A 23,034-nucleotide genomic window follows, 5' to 3' on the forward strand; every position below is an offset into this window, starting at 1 on the left:
ACGGCCTCCTGGGCAGCCCCCTGCCGCCGGGCGCGCCCCTCCCAGGGCCGGGCTCCGGCTCGGGCTCCGCCTGCGGCCAGCGCTCCTCGGCCGCGCACAAGCGCTACCGCCGCCTGCAGAACTGGGTCTACAACGTCCTGGAGCGGCCCCGAGGCTGGGCCTTCGTCTACCACGTCTTCATGTGAGTTTGTGACCCCGCGCCCCCAGGCTCGCGCCCCGCACATCCCCAGCCCGAACCTGGGCTCGCTGGGGCCAGTGCCCCGCCCAGGCTCCGCCCCCTGCCCCCACCCCCACGGGGCACCCCTGTTTCTCTGCCCCTGGAATGAGTCCTACTTCTGACCCTTTGAGCCTGACCCTAACGTCTGTTTGCCCTGGCTTTCTATCCCCCCACACCTCAACTCATTTCCATCCTTTTCTCTAACCACAGCTTCTCTGTCCCAGGTACCCGTACATGCAGTCTCTTCTCCCATTCCCATTCTTTCCCTACAGGGTGAAACCACTAAAGTGGGGCTCTCTTTTCGTTCTTCCCAACTCTGTCTCTCTGTGTCCCAAACACAAAGAGCCTCACCACCACCACCACCACCACTACACACTTTCTGTCACCTCCCCTTCAGCCCCGTGGCTACTTCGTGATGGGCTCCCACCTGCCAGTCCCTTGGAGATGACCTCTACCCCAGATGAGGGTGCTGGTCTCTCACTACAAGTGTTTGGGGTCCTTGCTGCCCACTTGGGCCCCTACACTGTGTGCTCTGTCAGACTTTATCTGTGTCTTTGTGTCTTGGTCCCTTCCTCACCTCCACTCTCAACAGCCCCAGCACAGCAAGTCTCCCTGGCCACCCTGCCGGACTGCTGGGCCTGCTTGTCTGCCCAGCGTGCTGGCGGGAGCAGCAGGCCTGGCTCTGGACACAGAGGAAAGAAAGAGGGGAGGGGAGGTTAGGAAACAATGACGCTGCTTGCCCCTCCTCCCCCTGGACAGGCTTCTACAACTTTCAAAAACACTGACCCCTCTTGGATGTAAAGAATGAATTTTGGCAGACAGGAGCTCAGTCTTGGGGGACAGCCTGACCCGCAGGGAACATGAGAGGGCCTGCGGATATCAGTTGAAGGGCTGGGCCTGTCGCTGGGTCTCTCAGTGGTGGTTGAGAGAACCCTCCGCTTCCTGGAAAATATGCTATTAATCTCTCCCTCTTGCCCTCAGAAAGGGGTCTCTGGTCCTGAGGTCCTCTGGGTGGTCCATGTGCCTGTCCACTAGAATGTAGAATAGTCTTGACTGTCTGCCTGCCTCTCTGCCAGGCCGAATTTCCACTTGTGTGTGAGTTGGCCCATCTGCCCATCTCTCACCTATCTGCTTCTGCCTGTTGGTTTCTATCCCTCTAGTGCCCCGTCCACTTATCTATGTTCCTTTCTATCCATCTGTCTGTCCAGCTGTCAGCCTGACCCTCTCAAGTGGCTTCTGCCTGTCCATTTCCACCTTCCCCTTGGTCTGCCTGCCTCTGCTCGGTCTGAACAGGCCCAGAAAAGTTCTCAGGTGAAGGGAGTAAGATGCTGGCTGAAGAGCCCCTCTGGCTACAGGGAGGAATGGAGGAAGAGAACTTTCTCAGTCGTTAAGCACCAATAGGCAGCAGTCTTACTTGGTGCAGAGACCCTGCTGGTCCAGGCAGAGGGCAGAGCATTGAGATTGCTCAGAACATGAGTTCAGGCTTTGGGTCAGGGTTCAAGGATGGACTTAGCCCTGGTGCCCATTGAGTGAGCCCTGAGGGAATATTTATCACTGCAGAAAGGACCACTTGGAGTGTTGTGGGGTCAGTGCTTGGGTAAGAGGGGCCTAAAGTGGGGATGATAATCAGCAAGCTGATAATTACAAGTGCCAAGTAATGATTATGTGAGGTGCTCTTGGGCACACGGCCCCTTGGCTGCCCAAGGAGGGGGAGATACTCCTTAGGGAAGTGACACATTTCCATGGACTCTTCTTAGGGGAGAAGGTGACTTTTTCAAAAGTGTGTTTGGTGGGCCTTGGGAAACCAGCAAGATGTAGAAGACTTTTGCCTCAGGCCTGGTGTCTAAGCCGTCATGAGGGTCACTGGAGGTGAAGGACCCACTGCCTATCCCACAGTCAGCAACTGCTGTTGCTTCTCTGGAAGGGACCTCTCTTTCTCTCTAGGAGCTAAGTCCACTGGCACCTTTGCCCCACATCCTGCCCTTTCCAGATGCCAGGAATGCTCTGGCCAGGGACAGCTTCTCCTGGCCACTTGTCCCCAGTAGTCCAGGCCTGAGCCATTTCTCAGGACCCCTGGTGGAGAAAATGCAGTGTGAAAATGGCCATTGGTTTACAGATCTCAAGGAACTGGTTATCTTCCTTGGAAACTCAAGGGGACCAAGTGGCCAAGAAGCTTACCTCCTGAATGCTGTGTGACCTTGGACTGATAGCTATCTCTCTGAGCTTTAGATTGCTAGACTGTCATATGCAGACCTCCTGCTTGGATGAGTAATGGGTGGTAAAGAGTTTTGTAAGCTGCAGCGACCTGTCTGAGCATGTTGTTGTCATGTACTAGCGAGTCACAACCAATTGATAGCTGACCCTCCAGCAGGTTTTCAGAGGCAGTTAATTGCATGGAAGGAGCTTGTCCCTCTTTCTTCTGTGGAGCGGCTGGTGAATTTGAACTGTGTGTCTTTGAGTTGGCAGCACAACTCCTTACCACTAAGCTACCAGCGCTCACTGTCAAAGCATGAGGGACAGTTATTATTATCGGAGACAAGGGAGGGAGCTTGTGCAAAATCCTCTCTTGTCTTGTGGAGTTCCAGATGTGAGATTTCTCAGTCACTCACTGGAGACTGTTGTGTGTGCTCTTGTCAAAAAGTGCTTCCTGTGGTTGGACAGCCACCACAGTTGTTGCTCTTTTGGTCAAGTCCCATTCTCTTTCCTGGTCTCCCGCAGAGGCAGCCCCAATGATGGGAGCCCAGTGTATGCAGTTGGTTAGCACCCCTTTCACAGACTCTCAGGCCTTGGTGGGAGGCGCCAAATCAGAAGGGGCAGTGGGGAGAAGGAGCTCAGAAGGATGGGGCTGGAGTAAGCTGGGCCCTCGTGTTCTGAGAAACACCCCCCTCACATCCATCAGCTGGGTCCCTCTGGCCGCACACGAACTTATGGATTCTCTGACGCCCAGAGGTGGGTCCTCCCAGACAATAAGCCCAAATCTGGCCACTCCTGAGAGCCCTGGTGGCACACTGCATTATATGTTGGGCTGCTAACTGAAAGATCAGTATTTCAAATCCACTAGCCACTCTGAGGCAGATAGATGAGATAGTCTGCTCCCATAAAGGTTTACAGCCTCAGAAATGAAGAGGCTGGCCCTTTCTGCCGTATGTGTAGGAATCAGCTCTAAGGTGTGAGGCTGGTCAACAGCTCGAGCCCCTGGGAAGCGTACATTGCTAACTCCTGACCTGTCTTTCTGATGGTCGCTGCACATTGGAACCAGCTCCACAGCACTGTTTTGACCTGTTGACTTTGAGATCTGGAATGAGGATTGCAGGCCCCTTTTCTAAGCTTCCCCTCATTTCCTTATGCTCCTGGTTCTGCTGGCAAACCTTTTTCTACTCTCCACCCTCATCCCTTGAACCCTTCGTAAGCACTCTCTGATTTTTGCTATTCATCCTACCCTCTGAGCCCCTTGGGGAATGCCCACTCCTTGCTGCACCCCCTTCCAATAGCTTCCCTTTTCCAGTCAGAGGGTCATCTCTATCCATTCTCCCCAGGCCGCTGAGAGACGCTTTCTGCTCCCAGCCCCCAGCTGCCTCGCAAACTGTCTCTATGTGAAGGTTTACGGGCTCTGTAAACATCCTCCAGGCAGCCTTGTCCCTGGGGTCAGAAGCTGTGGGAATGGGGTTGGGAGGAGGTAGAGGCAACTCCTGGGACCCGCAGTCTCTAACCCTGGGGTCCCCTAGCTACCACCCCAACTACTGACCACCAGCCGGGTTGGAAATAGTCCCAGTAAAGTCTCCCCAGAACTTTCAGTGACCCCTGCTAAACTGGTTCTCACATGCTGACAGCCCCATTTTGTTTAGGAAAAAACTTAGGGTCTAGAATCCAAAATCGTGTAAATTAGTGATGGATGTAGGACTAAAAAGGAGCCCTGGAGGCGTGATGTGAAATGTACTGGGCTGCTAACTGAAGGGTCACCAGTTTGAATCCAAGTACTCTGAGAGAAAAAGATGAGCAATCTCCTCCTGCCAACATTTACAGCCCCGGAAGCCGGCTGGAGGGTCGTGGTGAGTTATAGCCCCTCGACAGGAGTGAGTTTGGTTTGGTTTGGTTCTGGTGGTGTGGTCCACTGGGAGTTGAGCTGCTAACCCAGAGGTCTCACCTCTCCAGTGGTTGGAGTCCACCGGCTCTGAGGGAGAAAGATGGGCAATTCACAGTTGTTTGTGAAGTGCCCACTGAGGGCTAAGGTACCAGGCTAAGCACACTTGATAAACCACTCTCACTGAACCATCAACCATGCCCAGAGGGGCACACTGGCATCCTCATCATTTGACAAATGAGAAAATTGAGGCTCAGGAAACGCCACCAGTTAACATGGGAGGGCCTAGCCTAGAGCTGGGTCTGGCTCCAAGCTTTTTCTCCTGTACCCCAGCCTCAGCAAGCCGCAAGTGCCCCCAAAATAGCACTCCTATATCAGTCATTTCTGTCCCCAGCACCCAGGCAGCAGAGGGTGGGCAGAAATAGGATTTTGTGGAATTGAGTGGAAGCTGCCCACCTCCTCCCAGTGCAGGCACAATTTTATTATGTACAGAGTTACACAGCACCTCTACAGTCTGTCTGTCTGTCTGTCTTGTGTACACACACTCTGTCACAACAGTACTTGTGCCCTGGATGTCGTAAAGGCATATGTAGCATACAGCTTTGGAAAATTCTAAAAACACAGCTGCTCCACCACCTTCACATGCAGCTGCCCCTCTTTACCCCTGCCTCACTCACAGACACGCAAACATAGGCCTGTGGTCCCAGCCCAGGTCCCTAGGGCAGAACAGAGCTTGAGGTTTTTGCCCTCTGGCCTCCTGTGTGATTTATGGCCTTGGAAAGCCCGCTGGAGGGTCAGCTGTGATTTGGTTCCAACTCAACAGCACTGAGAGTGAATTAAGTCTGTAGCTGCAGGGCTGAACTCCTGGGTCCGGGTGTGTATTTGTGCATCCACCTTGGAGGGTGGGTGGGTGGGGATGTGTGTGTGTGTGTGTGTGTGTGTGTGTGTGTGTGCGCGCGCGCGCGCGCGCTGGGAATCCAGGTTCCTGCCTCCCTTATCAGGACTTTAGGTTTTCCTAATCCCAGCTGATCGGGGAGACAAGACGCTCTGAGTGCTTTGCCAGGGCTGGGGGAGGTCTCTGAGTGTGACTCAAATTTTTGTGCTGCTACTGTTGAGCCCCTTCCTTTTCTTTGTTTTTTGTAAGTAGAGAGAATAGAGAGGCCATCCTCTCCATCGCCTACTCCTAAACTACGTCCGTCTCATCCTTCTTTCTCCCCTTCACGCCCCTTTCCTTCCCCAAGTTCTCCTGTGAGGTCACTGGGGCAGGTTAGCTCTCTCATTGTCTGCCCCCACCCCATCTCTGTGGTCCCTTCATCCCTTCCAGTGAGGAAGCCCAGTCTCACTTCAGTCCGTACTGCTGTAGAAACTGATCTTCTCAGAACATTGGAGCCAAGATGAGTGTTTCAAGAGGTGATTATTCTTGGGCTGATGGCAGCACTTTGAGTGGGTGATTAATTTAAGGTCCTGTGAGCTGAAACTGCCTGGGGAGAAGAGAGAGGGAAGGCTCTGCAGACTGGCCAAGGTCCTGCCGCTGCCCCTGAGCAGATCCTGCAGGGAACTTCCGTTTACCACCAGGTTTCCTCACCCCAACCTTCTCCTTGCAGCTTTGGTCAGAGCCTCCTGTGAGCTAAGGGTCTCAGTGGAAAAACAGGGAATTCTGAGCATCTGGCCTGGGTTGGATGGTCTGCCTGATTCCTAGTACAGGTTTTCTGGGGCTTGGGTAGGAGAGTTGAGGGGAGTTTTCCTCTTCACAGTGGCTGTCCCATCAGAGGTTAAAGGCTTGGGGCTCCAAATCTGACAGGTTGGACTTGATCCTTGTTCTTCTCTCACCAGTCGTAGGTCCCAGGGCCTGTCACTTAACCTCCCAAGCCTTCATTTCCTTATCTGCCTCCCTCTTCATTTTCTCTTACGTGCCTCTCGAGGTGTTAGAGAGCCCTGGTAGAGTGGTAATGGGCTGCTAACAGAAAAGCTGGTGGTTCGAATCACCAGTCACCCTTCAGGGGAAAGGTGGACAGTTTCCTCCTGCAGAGATTTAGAGAAACAAGATTGAGGGTCCCTGTGAGTAGGAACTGGCTCGATGGCAGTGTGCTTGGTTGGTTCGGGTCTAGGATTGGCTTGGCTCTGACTCAGTGAGAGGAAGTGCTGGGCGCAGGTGTTTGCTGTCATCACCATCATCATCATCTGGCCGAGGTTATCATCATTGCCTCCTCAGGGGTATCTTTGGCTTGAGTGTGTCCAGATGTGTGTCCCAGAAGCACATGGAGGTGGTCCGTGTGCTCATACACTATGGGTGTGAGTGGCTGTCCACAGGGAGTCCCAGCATGTGTTTGTATTACCCTCTGGGCCTACCTAGTATGTGACATGCCCAGTCCTGAGCTCTGCACATCCATTCTCTCATTTCACCTCCACACCCTGTATCAGGTGGGACACTGTTAGTCTACCCATTTCACAGCTGAGGAAACTGAGGCTAGATGAGGGATATCACATAGCTAGTGAATAGTGGCACCAGAACTCTAACTTGGGTCCCTTGAGCCTGCAATGGATTTGTTCCTTCAGGAGACAAACACAGTTAAAGGCTGTCAACTCTGTGCTGAATGTGAAGAGTTCAGGGGCATGGAGGGTACAGGATAGGGATGGTGAGGGGGGTCCCGGGCTTGGAACCCCCGGCTCCTGCTGCTCCCCTCACAAGGGATATATCATTGGCCTGAGTGTGAGTGTGTGGGTGGTGTGTGGAGGAGTTTCGCTGTGTACAGCTGCAGTATGGACCTCATTAAACCCTGGCAGCTCGCCTGGGAGATGGAATAAAAGCCCTGGAGGCCAGAGGGACAACCCAGGGACCCCTGAGAAAAGAGGACAATTACCCACTCTCCTGGGTTTACCTTTCCCATCTCAGGGTGAACACATCATCCCTGGAGAATGGAGGCGGAGAGTCCCAGAGGAGACCTCCGTCCCAGCACTTCCTGGGAAAGTGTCCACTCCACTCCAACCCACCCCAGCCTCCTCCTCCTCCTCTGTAGGATGGGGCTATGCAGGGAAGTAGACCCCCAGAACTTCCTGGTGCAGTGTTGCTGGATGCAGGGAAGGAACCCCTATTTCAGGACCTTGAGTTTTGCAGTGTGGATGCAGCATAAGATCTTCTAGCATCTTCTCTTTGGTATCCTCAGAGCACAGGGCAGCCCTTCGAAGGGTACCTGGGGGGCAGGCCACCTGTCCCTAACTCCAGCTCTGAGGGTCTCAAGAGAAGGTCAGACCACCTGGCCCCCACGCTCTTCTAGAATTCCAGGCTTGCTGGGCAATTTTGTCCCTAGGGCAGGATCGATCGTGCCCTGGGGGTTGGCACCTTGGGGGTGAGGAGCAGGCGGGGCAGCCCCAGGCTGCAGACTAATTGGGCTGGGACCCGTGGGCAGTGCCTGAGGGAGGGAGGTGAAAGAGCTCAGCATTCCTCCCCTCCTCTTTCCCTCCCAGAGATTCAGGGGGTGGTAGGTGTGTGGGAGTCTCAGCAGGGAAACGTGGGGATACCTCCTAAGACTGTGCATTTACACCGGACTGATAGCACGGGGCAAGTGTGTACATAGCAAGTGGAAAGCTGGCACTGTTCCCTTCTGAAGGGCAGGGGGTTGCACCTGCTCCCTTTGAGCTCAACTTTGGAGGTGGTTAGGGTTCAGGTCAGGGACTCATTTGCTTTGGGGCAGGGGATTCCTATAGGCTGCATTGCTCCCACCCTCCCTTTCCTGTCGATCTTCCTGGGAGCCTTGGGCTTGTCCAGGTCACTGTCTTTGGGTTTATTTTTTGCTGGGCTCGGCTCTCCCCCGGGAGGGGAGGGGATAGGGAGAGAAGGAGAGAGAAGGAACAGCTTTGTCAGCACAAGGCCTCTCTGCTCCTGCCCATTTCTTCCCTGATGCCACCTTCTTCCAGAGGGGCAGGACTTGAGTGCAGTGGTGGCCTGCAGCCCCTGTGGGACCCCCTGCCCTGGGATGTTGGTCTGGTGAATTAAGAATAGATCTTTCTACCCTCATCCTTTCGCCATACATCCCTGGCCACAGAACACCACAGCCAGAGGACCTCGAGCTCAAATAGATGCATACCTTTATGTTACAGATGGGGAAACTGAGGCCAGGAGAAAGTCCAGGTGTACAGTGCACTTGGGAGTCTTTTTAGCCCCCCTCTGCTCAGTAGATGGAAGTTATACCAGAGCAGCTGAGAACAGAGGGACGCTGCCTCCTAGCTCTTCCCACGTCTTGAATCCATTCATTCATTCACTTTGTTCTGTCACTTCTGGGAATGGGTGACATTGTGCTTGAGAGAGGAGGAGGGGCCCCAGTGATGGCCGAGCATGTGTCTGTCCTCTCCCGTAGATTCTTTACCCTTCTTTTTAAAGTAAGTTAACATTATTTTATAAAGGCTGAAGTTAAGACAGGGATAAGTTAACTTAGTTCTCTAAGGTCAGCACAGTAAGTGGTAGAGGCAGGACTTGAACCCAGAATGTGGCTTCCTGTGAGCTCATACGTTTAACCTCCCTGCTGAGTTGTCCGTCTGACTTTGACAATCCCTCCCTTCTTGAATGCCCTCATGCCTCAGCTTTCTCTATTCTGCCCCCTGACTTTCCCCTCTCAGTTTAATCACTAGTTTCACCTCTTGGATATGGATGCTTCTCAGGACTCCATCACGAGCCGCCTTCTCTCTGTGCACAGTTTTGGGGAAAGGGTCTCATGAACTCTGATGACTTCAGATGACTCTGATGATCCCCTAGTAGCTTCGTTCCTGAACTTCCTATCTGGTTACCTGCCGAATGCTGTGCCTTCTCCTCTGGCCTGTGTACCTCAAATTCAGCATTTCCTTCCCAACTTCCATTCCTCTGCCTCTCTCCCTGCTGCCCTGCCCAAGGACCATTCCACCTCCCATAACCATCTTTGCTACTTGCTTAAGAAACACCTTCCAGCGTCCCCCAGGTGTCGTACACGCATCAGTGCTCAGTACTGCTGCATGGGTTTCCCCTCTCCTGCCCACCCATTGCCTAGCCAACTTTAATCACCCTGCACCCCCATGGGAAGCACTCCCTGCCCACCCCTACTGCAGGCCTCTCTGGGGGGGATGTCCTTAGATGCCCCTCAGTGTTTTCTTTCTTGTTTCCCATTAGAATCATTGGAGTATGATGGGTGGGTTAAATTGTTCGCATGTGGTTCATAATTCTAAAAAAAACATTGCTGTTGAGTTGGAACCGACTCATAACTGACCCTCCAGCAGGCTTTTGGAGGCTGTAATTGTGCAGGAGGCGACTGCCCGTCTTTCTCTTGCAGAGTTGCTGGTGGATATGAACTTTCAGAAAGATACTGTCTTTAGGTTGGCAGCATAGAACCCCCTATTTGACTAGATCACCGAACCTGGCTTGATAATTGTTGTTGACCCTCCAATGGGTTTTGAGAGGCAGTACATTGCACAGGAGATTGCCCATCTTTCTCTTCTGGAGCTGATGGTGGATTTGAACCATATGCCTTCGAGTTGGCAGTGGAGCTCTTTAACCACTAGGCCACTAGGGCTCCCGTAGTGAGTGTTTGAAGACGGTGTTGAAGATGGTTTGTAAGGGTAAGAATTAGAGAGAAGAGGAGCAAGAAGGCCAAGTCCTCTGTGTGCACACCAGAAGCTGAAGCTCTCAGCGGTTTTGTTGTTGTTCGCCCCCCCCCCCCCCCCCCCCCATAGTTTTTACCTTGATAGAGGGAGGGAGTAGCAGGAACAGATTTCTTGATGTGGATCTTTTTCTGACACAGCTTTTTCCCCAGGACTTGCAGAGTCTGAAGTGTTCAGGGCTTTACAGTTGGCCCCTTGACTGCCAGACCTGTCAAGGTGGGCTTTGCTTTGTGGGCCCTGGGGACCCCATGGGTCTGTTAGGAATAACTAGGAGGGGATCCTGAATGGGAACCAGGGTTTGACTGAGCTCTCCGCATGAGTTCTGTAAACACAAGGCCATTTGATTCTCCCCATACTGCAATGCAGTATGCATTAGGGTAGGCACTATGACTGCTTATTGTTGTTATGTGTCGTCAAGTTGCCTGCAACTCATAGCGACCCTGTAACAACTCTGAAGCCTCCCCTGTCCTGAGCCAGTCTCACTGACACTGACACACCAATCCCCATTGCCTTAGTTACTGTATCAGTCTATCTCGTCTGGAGTCTTCCTCTCCTGCGCCATCCCTCCACCATTCCAAGCATGATGTCCTTCTCCAAGGACTGGTCACCACTCCTGGCCATGTGCCCAAAGTATGTGAAATGGAGCCTCAAAATCCTAGCCTCCAAGGAGGGACTTGGTTTTACTCTCTCCAAGAAAGATTTGTTTTCTGTTGGTCCATGTTCAAGACTCCTCTCCAGCACCACAACTCAAAGGCATCGATTCTTCCTCTGTCATCCTTAGACATTGTCCAGCTCTCTGCGAAGACCATGGTCTGGATCAGGTGCATCTTAGTCTCTAGAGTGACATCATTGCTTCTCCATACTCTAGAGAGATTCCTGACAGTAGATTTTCCATTTGTGAAAAAGAAATTAAGACTCAGAGAAAGGAAATACCATGTGCAAAGTTACACAGTGTGTCCATGGTGCTGCCAGGATTGGAATCTATGTCTGTGTGGCTCCCAAGCCTGAGTTCTAAATGATTCTGAGACTTGTCAGCACACTTGTGGTGGTTTTCACTAGCCTGAGGCAAAAAATGAAGAAAATAAGGACAACGTGGTGACTTTTTCATAAAGCTAAATTTATTCCATTTAAAGAACTGTCTTTGAGTCAGAGATTATGTCCCTTCTTTTATGAAATGATTGGGCTGGGAACTTTAAAAAAAAATGTCCTTACTTGGCAAAATAAAAAGTTGACAACGTTTTGCAGTTCCCCAAGCTTTTCTGTATATTTTACCGGCTTGTGAAATCCCTGAGTCCTGACACCATCCTGCCTTCTTTCTCTTGAACACTCTGGTCCAAGGGGGGGCAGTGTCTGGGCAGAGGTAGAAGGGAAAGAGCTGGGAGTTAGGGGAACAGAAGAGCAGACAGCGTGGCCCCTTTACTCTTCAAGGCCTCAAGCCCTGCCCTGCCTTAAGCAGAGAACTGGCCCTGGGTTCTTTCTCAAGATCAAGACTGGTGGAAGCACTGAGCCTGAATCAAAACTCACCTTCAGTGAAAGGAGTACTGCAGACCAGGCCTCAACTCACATCTTTACAACTTTAAGGCTGTGCAGCTCCAAGCAGGTGACTCAACCTCTCTGAGACACAGCTTCCTTTCACTTATAATGACAATCACTGTCGCCAACCCTCATAGGGTTGTCTCCTAGATAGATAATAGACTACAGTGAAATAGAGGAGTTGTTGGGGCTTAATAGTCTTAACCTTTCAAACACAAGCTCCCTTCCCTTGTGCCCTGGACCCCTCAGCTCACTCTTGCCCCTGGTGTATTGAGCTATGAGAAAGGGGGTTGTGGAATGGGAAAGGACGCAAAGACCATGTAAGGTCAAGCAGTTTAGTGATTCCTTTTCTTGGGATCCCCCAAACCAGAGTTCAGAGATGTGCCAGAATGGCTGGGACCTGGATGATGATGAGGGCTCCTGAGATATCCCTAAGCCCAGGGAACTCTATGACTTGTCCAAACCACCACTTGTCTACCACCATGTTCCATGTGCTAGACTCTATGCTAAGCAGAGCTTGCCACCCAGTAATAAGACAATAATTAATGCTTGGTATTGCGCTAAATGTTTTCAACACACTACCCATTCCAAGGGCCCAATGAGGTAAATGTTATCATTATACCCTTTGTAAGGATGTGAACACTGAAGTTTGAAGGGTAAGCACTTGTCCTGGCCACATAGCCAAAAAGTAGGGAATACTCAGCAGGAGGAGAATTTTCTGGGCTCAATCTAGATATGAAAATTCCCTAAAAAGCTCAGAATGGGAGGACACTGTGTCTTAAAAGAGGGAGCGGGTTGTAGGATTGGAGTTGTAGGGTTGTCCTAGTGCAGGGGAGAAGGGGCTGAGGTGGGAAGACCAGAGCCATTCCTACTGCGTATCCAGCCATCACCTTCTTCTCTGAGTCTCAGCCTCCCTCATGACGATAGCTCTCAATAATAGCAGAGAAAATCATGAAGCCAGGTGCCATGGAACTAACTGCTCTTGACTCCACGTGCAGCAGGGTAGACTGTGCTCCACAGGGCTTTCCGTGGAAGATTTTTTCTTTTACGATGTCTCTATGTAGGCTTGAGGCCTCAAACTTTGCTGTTAGCTGCAGATTATGTCAATAGTTTGCACCAGGTATCTGAGATGATAATACCTACTGAGATTAAGTAGATTCCAGCTTCTTTCGGCCCCGTAGGACTGTGTAGAACTGCTCCTGAGGATTTGCAAGGCTGCAGTCTTTACAGCAGCAGAAGGCCACATCTTTCTACCTAAGCTTACAGATGTTATGTCAATTCCACCTCAGCGACCTCCATCACATTGCTGAGGCTTTAATTCTTTACCAGAGGAGATTACCTCATCTTGTTCTCAGAGAGCAGCTGGTGGATTCGACTAACTGACCTTTTGGTTAGTCCGACATGTAACACACTAGGCCACTAGGGCTCCTTTAAAGATAATGGTTAATGCTAATGCTGGTCAAAAATGTGCCACACCTTATCTCGCTTTCTCCTCTCAACAACCGGGAGGCCTAGGTATAATGAATCCTTTGAGAGCTGGAACTTGATGGGATTGTCTCATTTTCTTGCCTTTAGCAGGACAGAATGTTTTTAGGGGAAAAAAATGTAGTGTGAAATATTTGAGTCTTCTTTCTCTGATGACTTCAGCCATACACAGGCTCTGGCTTTTGACATTTTTGCTGTGCTGTTGCTCTGCCCATTTTCTAGATGAGGAAACTGATCCACAGAGAGGTTAAGTAACTTGCTCAGATGTAGGTGGCAGGCCAAAATGCTAACCCCAGAAGCCCAGTGTGAGCGGGCTAAACTCTTACTACCTTATACAGGCATGCCTTGGCGATGTTGCGGGTTCGGTTTCAGGCTACCACCATAAAACTATTACCACAATAAAGCAAGTCACACGATTTTTTTTCCAGTGCATATAAAAGTTCTGTTTACACTATACCGTAGCCTGTTAAATATACAATAGCATTATGGAAAGTTTGAAATATTGCGAGAATCTCCACAGTGTGACACAGACACGAAGTGAGCTTGTGCTGTTGGGAAGGTGCGGTTAGACTTGTGTAACTGGGCTGCCACAAAAACTTTTAGTTTGTAAAAAATGCATTATTTGTGAAGTGCATTTGAGCCAGGTGCAGCGAAATGAGGTCTGCCCATAATGCAGAGCTTACCCTGCCAGTGCTGGGAGGCTGGCAGCTCTGATCCCACCCCCACCCCAGTACACACCTTCCTTCTCCTGTTTCCATTGGGCACACCTGGTCCTACAAGGCCATGCCCTGTGCCAGGTGCTAGGGACAGAGCAATGAATCAGACCCTCCCCAGTGACCATACATGTTGACAGGTGCTACCTTCTCTTGGGAGAGCCCAGTACAGGGGGCCAGACTGGGCTAGGCTGAAAAGGTTTCCGGGAGGAAGAGGTTTACAGTGAGACTTGACCCCACATGGGGAGTAACAGGGAGTAGCATGGGCAGATAATGAGCCTGGCACTTGCAGAGAATTACAAGATGTCAAAAGAATGGAGATGCTGAGGAGGCAAAAGATGTCCAGGGACGAGGCAGGACCAGAGTGAGAAGGTTAGAAAACCTGGCTAAGGAGCAGCGAAGGAATGGGAGATGGCAGGTGGGACACACAGGACCCACTGATGTTTTAGAAAAACCTTTCTGGAGTTAGGAGCTCTGGTGGCCTAGCACATGAAGTGTCGAACTGCTAAGCAAGAGGTCAGTGGTTCAAATCTTCCAGCTGTTCCACAGGAGAAAGCTAGACAGTCTCCTTCTAGAAGATTTACAGCCTCTGGAACCTGATGAGGGTCTCTACCAGAGTCCACTTGATGGCAGCGACTTGCTCTTGAGCTGTTGTGTTGAATGACTGAGGTGGATGGACTCAAGTTGGGGAGTCCCAGGGGTGCCTCCTGATTGAGTGACACTTTAGTTCAACTGGATGGCTTTTTCCCTCTGCCTCATTCCCTCCCCCTTTCCTTCCCAGGGGTGGGTCAAGGCATCTTCATATGAGTCCTGTGGAAGATAAAGAAGCACCCAGAATTAGGAATTAAATGGGAACAACCACCCCTGCTGTTATTTCCCCTGTGGTTTTAGGGTTCCAGAGAGCTACTCCAGCCACTGTCACTTCCACCTTCTACCGGATCATGGTGGGAGGTCAGGCCCGTCTGCAAAGTCCAGCCCCCAGGCTCTGGGCTGGATGCTCCCACCCACAGGTCAGTAAGTGACACATCTGTCATCCTCCTCCCAAGTGACAGACACCAACATGGACATGCAGGAAGGGAGTCTGCACCCGGCAGTGCTGGCCTGCAGAGAGCAGGATGGAGGGATATTATTACGTGTGAGGTGGTCTGCTATGTGTTGACGCTCTGAGGGGATGGGAATGGTCATAGGTGAGAGTTCAAGAATTGGTGGGGGCCGTAAGGTCAGAGCTAGATCACTGCCCTTAGGGATGGCATACCCTCACATGGCCCTGGGCTGAGAGAAACGGTCTTGGGAGTCAGAGAGCCTCTGCAAAATAGATGGGAGTGTCTACACAGGGCACATCGACATCCTAGGTTGGCTGCCTGGCCTCTTGCTGACCTCTCAAGCATGTTGATCTCTTCATGAGCCTGCAGAGCTTTTGTGTGGAGAGGCCCAAGGTTCAGCTGCCAGAATTGGGTGCGGGTGGCAGGGGAGACAAACAGGGATGCCCCACGGTGTCTTGGAAGGACTGACCCTGAAGATCCTTGTTACTGAGGGCACTGAGGAGGGTGGGGGCTCCTGTCCCATTTTCTTGCACAGAGGGCACTGTCCCCTCTTGTCCCCCTAATCCCTCCTTTTGAGTTTACCCCTTCCTTGAACCCTACCTTCTTTCTGAGTCCCTACATATGAACCCTGCTAAGGGCCTGGCCCTGACCTGTCCTGCAGCCCTAGTACTTTGCCTATAGGGAAAGCTCATCAGTTTATGCAAAGCCTGGGCCTGGTGGAAGGTGTGAGTGGCTGTCAACCTCCCTGGGAGGCCGAGAGGGTGGGTGCAGGCCCTTAGATTATCTGGAAGCTTTCCTAGAATTGTGGCCTTCAAATGGCCCCGTGGGAGCACTGGACACTCACTCGTGAGTTTGTCCCAGAAAATGGAGAGTGCAGAGACCAGGTGTTACCAGCTCCTCCCTCTTCTTTTTTTTCACAGCTGAACAGAATGTGGAAATTATTAGTCTCCCTGCTTTCCCTTCACTTCGCCAATGGGAAAACTGAGGCTCAGAACAGGGCACGAAGAACCCAAAGTAAAGCCCAAGCTCAACCCTAGAGTCTTAATTGTCACCTGTGATATGTATTTTTTGTCAACAATGAGAAATAACTGTGATTCAGAGTCTTTCACTGATGGGGGCAGGGGCTTACATTCTTTCTGGATGGCTGGAGGCATTTCTTTTCACATCTTTAAGTGTCAACCTCTGGGTCCAAAATGCTACCTGATCCTGGGAAGGAGGTCCCCCTCCTTCTACTCTGTGGTCCACACGCACTGTGAGGCTTAATAAATGCTCAAAGAACCCCACTACCAAGCCAGAGGTAACAATGTTATCATTGTACAACAAGGCTCAGAAGGAAGAAATGACCTGTCCAAAAATCTTTAGCCAAGAAGTAGCTAAGGCTGGAGTGCAAATGGGCCAACACTTGCCTAGCATCAGTGGTGAACACAGGCCCGTTTTGAGCCTCAACTCTCTGTGAAAATCAGCTGATGGTGTTAAAAAGACCCATTAGCCTTCAGGGTCATGCATGTGTATGCCTTTGTGTATGTGTCTATCTTGTATGTCTGTATGTCTGTGTGTGTGATATATGTCTGTGTCTTTGCTTCTGCTTCTCTCCATGTGTCTTTGTGTGTCTCTCTGTCTCTCTCTGTGTGTGTGTGTCATTTGTTTATCTAGTGTCTCTGTGGAGAGGTAAGCTAGCCTGGAACTTGGTTCAAATCAGCCCCAGTCTCCCATGCTTGGGACAGGCTGCAGCTGCTGCCCCGGTGGGGAGGGGAACCTTCCCACTTGCCCACCTGCATTAGGGGGCCTTTTCCTTTAGACCTGACCATGGCATGACCAAGAGGGCACCTACCAGCCCCTTCCCATGACAGGGCAAGGCTACCTAATACCCTTCACATGACAGTCATGGGGTGGGCACTGGGCTCAGGACAGGGATTTGCACTCCCCTAATCCGGGGGCTGCAGCCCCTCCTCTGTCTTGGCCAGGGCCGTGGGAGAAGTTTGCCCCTGCCCTGTGCCCATTGGTCCCAGCTCAGATCCCTGGCACCAGCCCAGCTCCTCTGCTTGGGGCCTTCCCCTGCCTTGCTTGGGCTCCCCACCCTCCCATGATTTTAGCTTAGTGGAGACTCATGGCAAGTGCTTCATGTTTGGGGGATCATGGTGTGCAGTGCTGTGCAACATTCAAGGCTGAAGGATGAAAGCAGAGCTGGGAGGCTTAGGGCCCATGTTGGGGCAGAGCTAGAGCAATGATCTGATGGAGGTGCGGAGTGAAAGTGTTTGGGGGTAATCCTGGGCCACCTCTTCCTGGAGAAATTTGGCTACAAGTCAGGGAGGCAAATGTGTGGGCCATGCCCCTCCTCGCTGGGCAGTAAACATAGCCGTCGCCCCAGGAGACGGGCCTAAACATCTCGGTCCCCCACAGTTATTTATACCATGACTCTTCTCTTTCTCTGGCTTGGTCCAGCCTCTCCTGAGCTGGGTGACCGAGTCGAGGGTCTAGCCCCCTCCTAAGGTAGGAGGCCCTAGCTGCAGGCCTGCATACTGCCAACCAGGATGTAGCCTGTCCCATTGGAGACTCGGCCTTGGACAGTTCATGGGGGACAAGGCCAAGGTATAAGTGGAGGCAGGAGACCTGAGCTTAAACCTGGTTTTGCTGTAATCCAGGGTTTTCTGGACAGTTGTGGAAGGCTACTGTGACACTCCATACCCCTCACTCTACTCCCCGAACCCCTAATGTTCAGTAAACCACTTGCAGTGGAATCATTTCTGACACGTGTCTCTCCTTGTGCACCAGCGTAGAACTGTGTTCCATAGTGTGTCTAATGACTTTTTAGGAGTAGATTGTACTGAATGAAGCACCTCTGTGTGGACTTGAACTTCTGCCCTTTTGGTTAGCAGACAGTGTGTTATAGTTTTCATTATGCCAGGGCTCCAGATAGGAGTATAGAAGAGTATAACTAAGTTAACTCTGCCATAAAGTCAGAACTGACTTGCAGCTGACCCTCCAGTTTTCAGAGGCTGTAAATCACGCGGGAAGAAGCTGTCCATCTTTCTTCCATGGAGCAGCTGGTAGATTTTAACCACCTGCCTTTGGCTGTCAGGGTAACTACTAACCACTAGGCCACTAGAGCTTCCTTAGAGTGTGGATCAGTGCTTTTCACAACTGCTTAAAGCGGTAGGTCTAGTTCTTTAAGAGAAGTACTGTATATAAAATAGATGGAGGGTGCATTGCTGTGGGTAAAGCTGAGGATGGAGCCCAGGATCCTGCACACATGACCTGCACAGTGAGCATGCCACCTAAGAGCCTGCACCTTGTTTCCTTGTACTAGATCACGTTCTAGGTCTCTGGCCCAAACCAGTGCCTGCTTCCAGGGGCCTGCACAGACATCTTCCCTGGTCATTCTCCCCAGTGCTATGCGGCCTTCTGGTAGCACCCCGAGCCCATGGATGGCTGCTCTTGCTGCAGCACAGATGCCACTTACTTCCAGGAGCAGACAGGGCCCTGAAGGGGTGTAAAGGTCTGCTCAGTGAAGGGTGGAGCCCAGCGTGGGGAGACGAGAGGGCTCACGGAGGGCTGGGGCTTCTTTGCAGGTGTCAGAATGGGGCTCCAAAGGTTATGAGATTTTACATTCGAACCTGGCCTTCCAGATCCTCACGAAGGAGATGTGTCAAGGAAGAAAGAGTAAATAGATTTTATTTAATGGCTTGTTAGTTTGATTTACACTTTTTCAATATTTAGAGGTAAGATATGTGGGCTTCCATTTGTACTTTTCTCTCAGCCCTGCTAGTGTTAGTGCGAGCTTGCACTTGACCCTTCCGCTATTTACTTTACCTCCGGCCCTACCAGCAATTCCAAGACACCCTTTCTTAGAACCCTCAGACTTGGTGGAACAGTGTGAAAATCCCTAGATTCACTGATGCCGAAGGGCCTGGCAGACCTGGATGCACCTGTTCACTCCCCAGGTAGTGTGAGAGCATCTAGCTTGGCTGCCTGAGGGATGGAGAAGAAAGGAACTGGACCTGTCCCTGAGCGATGCATTATATTAAGGTGATGTTGCAAGGAGCCCTAGTGGCCCAATGGTTGTGTTCAACTGCTGACCAAAAGGGTAGATGAGTCATACACATGCAGTGACTCCGATGGAGAAAAGACTGCTCCTGTAAAGATACCTAGGAAATCCTAAGGGGTCCTTCTCTGTCATATAGAATTGAAGGTCCTATAGCGCAGAACACAGAGGCTCTGTCACAGCAGGGAGGCAAGGGGGTCCTTGGAGGTGACCAAGGTGAGCCAGAATCTCATTCAGGGGTGAAATTAAGTAGAGGAGAGAACACCAAGTCACCATGGTGGAAATGTAGAGAGCACGGGAAGAGTGGCGTGTGGACCACATTTAGGGGGTGTGCTCAACCCCAAGTGCTGGGCTAAAGGACTTGGGCTTTTTAGGTTGTGATCTCTAAGGGCTGGAAGTGGGGAGAGTTGAATGGACCAGGATAAGGGCTGGGAGTGGGATGAACCTACAGATAAGGTGATCTGGAAAGTGGTCAGTAAAGGGTCTGGAAGGGGCATGGGAGGAGTCTTGGGCTGGACAGGAGTAGGAAATAGGGCACTAGAAAGAAGTGATCCTTACTCTGCCTTCTGGGACCATCTCTGTCTTCTTTTCTCTGGCTGCTCCTATCTCCCTCTACTGCCATTCCAATGCCCTAAAAGCCCTTGGCTGTGGGGAAAGACACCTCACCCTACACCCCTCTCTTAAAAGTAGACCACTTCACACAGATGGCCAGGTGGGAGGCCACACTTGAAGAAGAGACAATCCCCAGCCCAAGGGACCTGCTTGTCCGTCCGTCTATCCATCCATCCATCCATCCATCCATTCATTTATTGAGACTTAACAGTGCACCATGCCCATTCTAGGCATTAGGAAGGTTGTGATGAACAATATAGACAAAATCCCTACCTTTCTGAAGATTATATTATGGGGTGAACTCAGATCAGAAAGTGTCTCTCTCTGTCCCTGTTGTTCACCTTTGCAGTTCTCAGGCCTGTGCCCATACTCACAGGCTACCTGGAAACGAGGAGGTAGCCATTACACACATTTTGTCTGGGCTGTTCTCATGTCAACACCCATCTCTCCAGATGCATTTAGAGGGAGGGGAATCAATGTCCAGTGCCCTGGTCTCAGGTAGTTTAGGCAGTAGTTTCCCTACTCACTTGTGCCTTTGTGCCCCTTACAGGGACCTTCCTCTCCTCAGCTTGTGTTAAGGACAGCTTTGGGAAAGGCTTGCAGAGGTGAAAGGGGGAAAGATCATTGTTAGCTCCAGTGCTCCCCACTTTTGGACAACTCCTTTTGCTGTAATGGTGGGCAGAGGGATGCCAAGGACTCAATTATTATTATTATTATTATCATCATCATCACAGATAATAGTAACTGCAAAAGGAACTCAGGTGGCCTAGTGGTAAGGAGTTGCTCAAAGACACTGAATCCACCAGCTGCTCCTGGGGAGAAAGATGGGTGATCTCCTACCTTCCTCCTTCCGGGATTACATACAGTTTCTGAAAACCCGCTGGAAGCTCAGTCATGACAGCACATAACAAAAACAACAAACTCTGTGTTCATTGTGGACCAGCCTCATGCATCTTCTTGCTTAGTTTCTTCCTTACCAGCAGGTCTGTATTAACTTTTTTTGTCCATTTGTCAGATGATGAAACTGAGTCTGCAATTACTTGGTTGAGGTCTTGCATGAACCCACCTGACACTGGCAGCCTCTTGAGTACCCAGTACTGTGAGGGCTCTGCCTGGCTCCTGCCCCTCCTGGGCACTTGGCCTCAAGAATGGTAACCTAGTACTCGTACCCCCCCATCCATTCCCCTCGGGGGCTGGCACTGCCCCGAGCCTGGGTATTGGGGCCTGCGACCCTGGCCAAGGCAGTAGGAGGGCTGAATTAGGGCAGAGAGTCCCTTAGGGACGTCTGCACCTCTGAGTCCAGGGACTCAACACAAGTGGATGGGTGGGCGAGTCAGGGTGTCGCGTCCCCCCTCTCTGCCCTCAACCTCGAGGACGCCGCGCGGCACCTTCACACTTTCCGCTTGGCCCGCTGCTCGCCTTTCAGGCCGCAGCGTTTTCAATTGTTAATTTGGAAACGGAAAAAGAAGCCAGCAGGGCGGGGGAGACCGCAGGGAGGTAACCGGAGCCATCCGGGCCCCTCCCGCCAGCGGAGCCCAGAGCCGGAGAAGCCCCGCCCCATGCACGGGACCACGCCCCCAGAGCCCCGCCCCCGAGGAGCCCCTCCTCCGCGGGGTAAGCCCCTCCCCACGCTTGTTGCTGGGCTTCTGGACCCGAGAGTTCCACCCGTGGTGCCTCTGCCTAAGCGAAGTGGGTAAGAGGGGTCCTTTAGGGCCCTTCCCTCCCTGGAGCCATTGCCTCTCACCAGGAGTCCCTCCTGCTGTCGTGGTTTTCTGTCCTGAGGTGAACCCAAGCCTTTCTGTTACCCCTCATGGTCATCCAGTTCCCTGTCCCCAGGATTGATTTCTGAACAGACAGCATTGTCCCATTATGTAGGCGAAGAAACTGAGGTCCAGAGAGGGCCAGTTCATTCATTTGCTCAGTCGCACAGCCAGGCAGAGCAGATTAGCGCTCAGCCACAGTTCCTTTGGCTCTGTAAAACTGTCTCCCTCAGTCTAAAGAGGAGGAGGGAGGGCATCAGGATCACAGGTGAAATCTGCCCCCGTTCCTGGACCTCCAGGACCCGATGTTCACTGAGCTGTTGGAAGCTCTACTTTGGTCTCACCGAACTCCTTGCTACCTTTTATTCATTTATGGGATAGGGTTGGAAGTAGGATGTTCCTCTAGAACTTTCTATGCAAATGTATGCCATGCAGATGAGATGTTAATGATCAGCCGTGGACATCCCAGAACATTGAAGTCCTTGAGGACTTTGGTGCCTTGCTGCCTAGGACTTCACTTCCTATTTGGGAAGCTGACATCATCAGTTCCAGGTGGAAAAGCAAAAAACGAGAAGCCTTTGAGACCATCTTCCATACTCCTTCCTTTTATTGATGGGTAAACTGAGGCACAGAAGCAGCTTCCCATTTCTTAAGCTGACTGGTGGCAGAAAACCTGTCCCAGGTCCCTAGCTCTGTCTATACCCTTCCCTTCTGCTATCCTCAGCCCTGACCCATCTCCTAGTCACCAAACACACTTTTTGCCTCTGCATCAACGGTATCTCAGACAGGATAGCTGCTTCTTTAAAGGCCAAGGAAACTATGAAGGATAAATTCCCAGTTTTCAGCCTAAAATGTTCCCAATCATCCTTCTAAATTTTCTCAGAGAAGCTGAACCTCTGGCCCAAGATCACACAGCAAACCTTTCTCAGGTGTCTGGGCCCATTGGAATCAGTCTTGCTGGACTGGATTCACTTTGGCTGGTCCTGGTTTGGGGGTTTCCTTGGGGAGCAAAGCTCTTAGGGCAGGCAGCTGTAATCAGCTGCCCCAGGTGTGGTCTGTGAGTTTGCATATTGTTTTGCTTATGAGTATCAGTAGCATTGCAGTCCCCTTTCCCTCCCCCATGCTGCTCCCTAGACCTCCCACTGGGTGGGGTCTTCAATGGCTGAGTCTGCAGAACTCCTAAACTGGGCTCAGTCATGGGGCCTGTGCTCCCTAGAGGGTCCTGCCCCTCCTCCCAGCTCCTGTTCCACCCTGTCAGCTTTTGTTGGTGCCCTCCCTGCTCTGGGAATACTGAGAACCAAGTAGCTCAGACTAATCGCTTTTCCTTGTTTTGGAATCTTGCTTCCCTCCCCCTCCCACGTTACATGGGTTCTGCTGATTCAGAGGACAGAAGGCTCCTTAGAGGTGACCCTCACCCCTGCCTTTCTCAAGGTGCTGGGGCCGCGCCCACCATCACATATGGCTGGAACAGTGGGTGCAGGCCCCAGCTTAACACCATGATAAAATAATTTTTGAGATGGAGGTCAGGGTCAGGTGCTTGGGTCCTTCTAAAAAGGAGAAAGCAAAGACAGATTGCCTTAGGAATTAGGAAGTCTGGATGCCAGGTCCAGCTCTGCCCTGAATCTCCATATGATCATATGTAGGCCATGCCTCTTTCTGGAACTCAGTTTCCCCATCTGTAAATGAGACTATCTTTGAACTCTAAGAGATCTTCCAGTGTCAAAACATAGCCAGTATCTGATCACATCTCACTCCCTCACTCCCCCAGTACCATCCCCCATTGCCATCCATCTCTGGCATGGACTGAACTGTTAGCTTCCTAACTCACATGGTACATTGCCCACTCCTCCTCTCATGCACACACACCCAGACACCTGCACTCTTTTAAAAACCTAAGCTAGATAATGTGTTCTTTCTGCTTAA

At 51.5% G+C, this 23,034-nt stretch overlaps 1 protein-coding gene across 1 annotated transcript in view; it reads left to right on the forward strand.

Moving 5' to 3' along the window:
- The first annotated feature begins 7 nt into the window (after nt 1–7).
- KCNQ4 (potassium voltage-gated channel, KQT-like subfamily, member 4) overlaps nt 8–23,034 on the forward strand; it is a 73,487-nt gene continuing 50,460 nt past the window's right edge. The window contains exon 1 of the mRNA XM_006886515.1: nt 8–181. The gene's annotated coding sequence lies outside the window, so the exon portion shown is untranslated. The remainder of the gene's footprint in view (nt 182–23,034) is intronic.

The sequence above is a fragment of the Elephantulus edwardii genome, unplaced genomic scaffold, assembly GCF_000299155.1.
Source record: "Elephantulus edwardii isolate Elephantulus edwardi_28Jun2011 unplaced genomic scaffold, EleEdw1.0 scaffold00049, whole genome shotgun sequence".
NCBI lineage: Eukaryota > Metazoa > Chordata > Mammalia > Macroscelidea > Macroscelididae > Elephantulus > Elephantulus edwardii.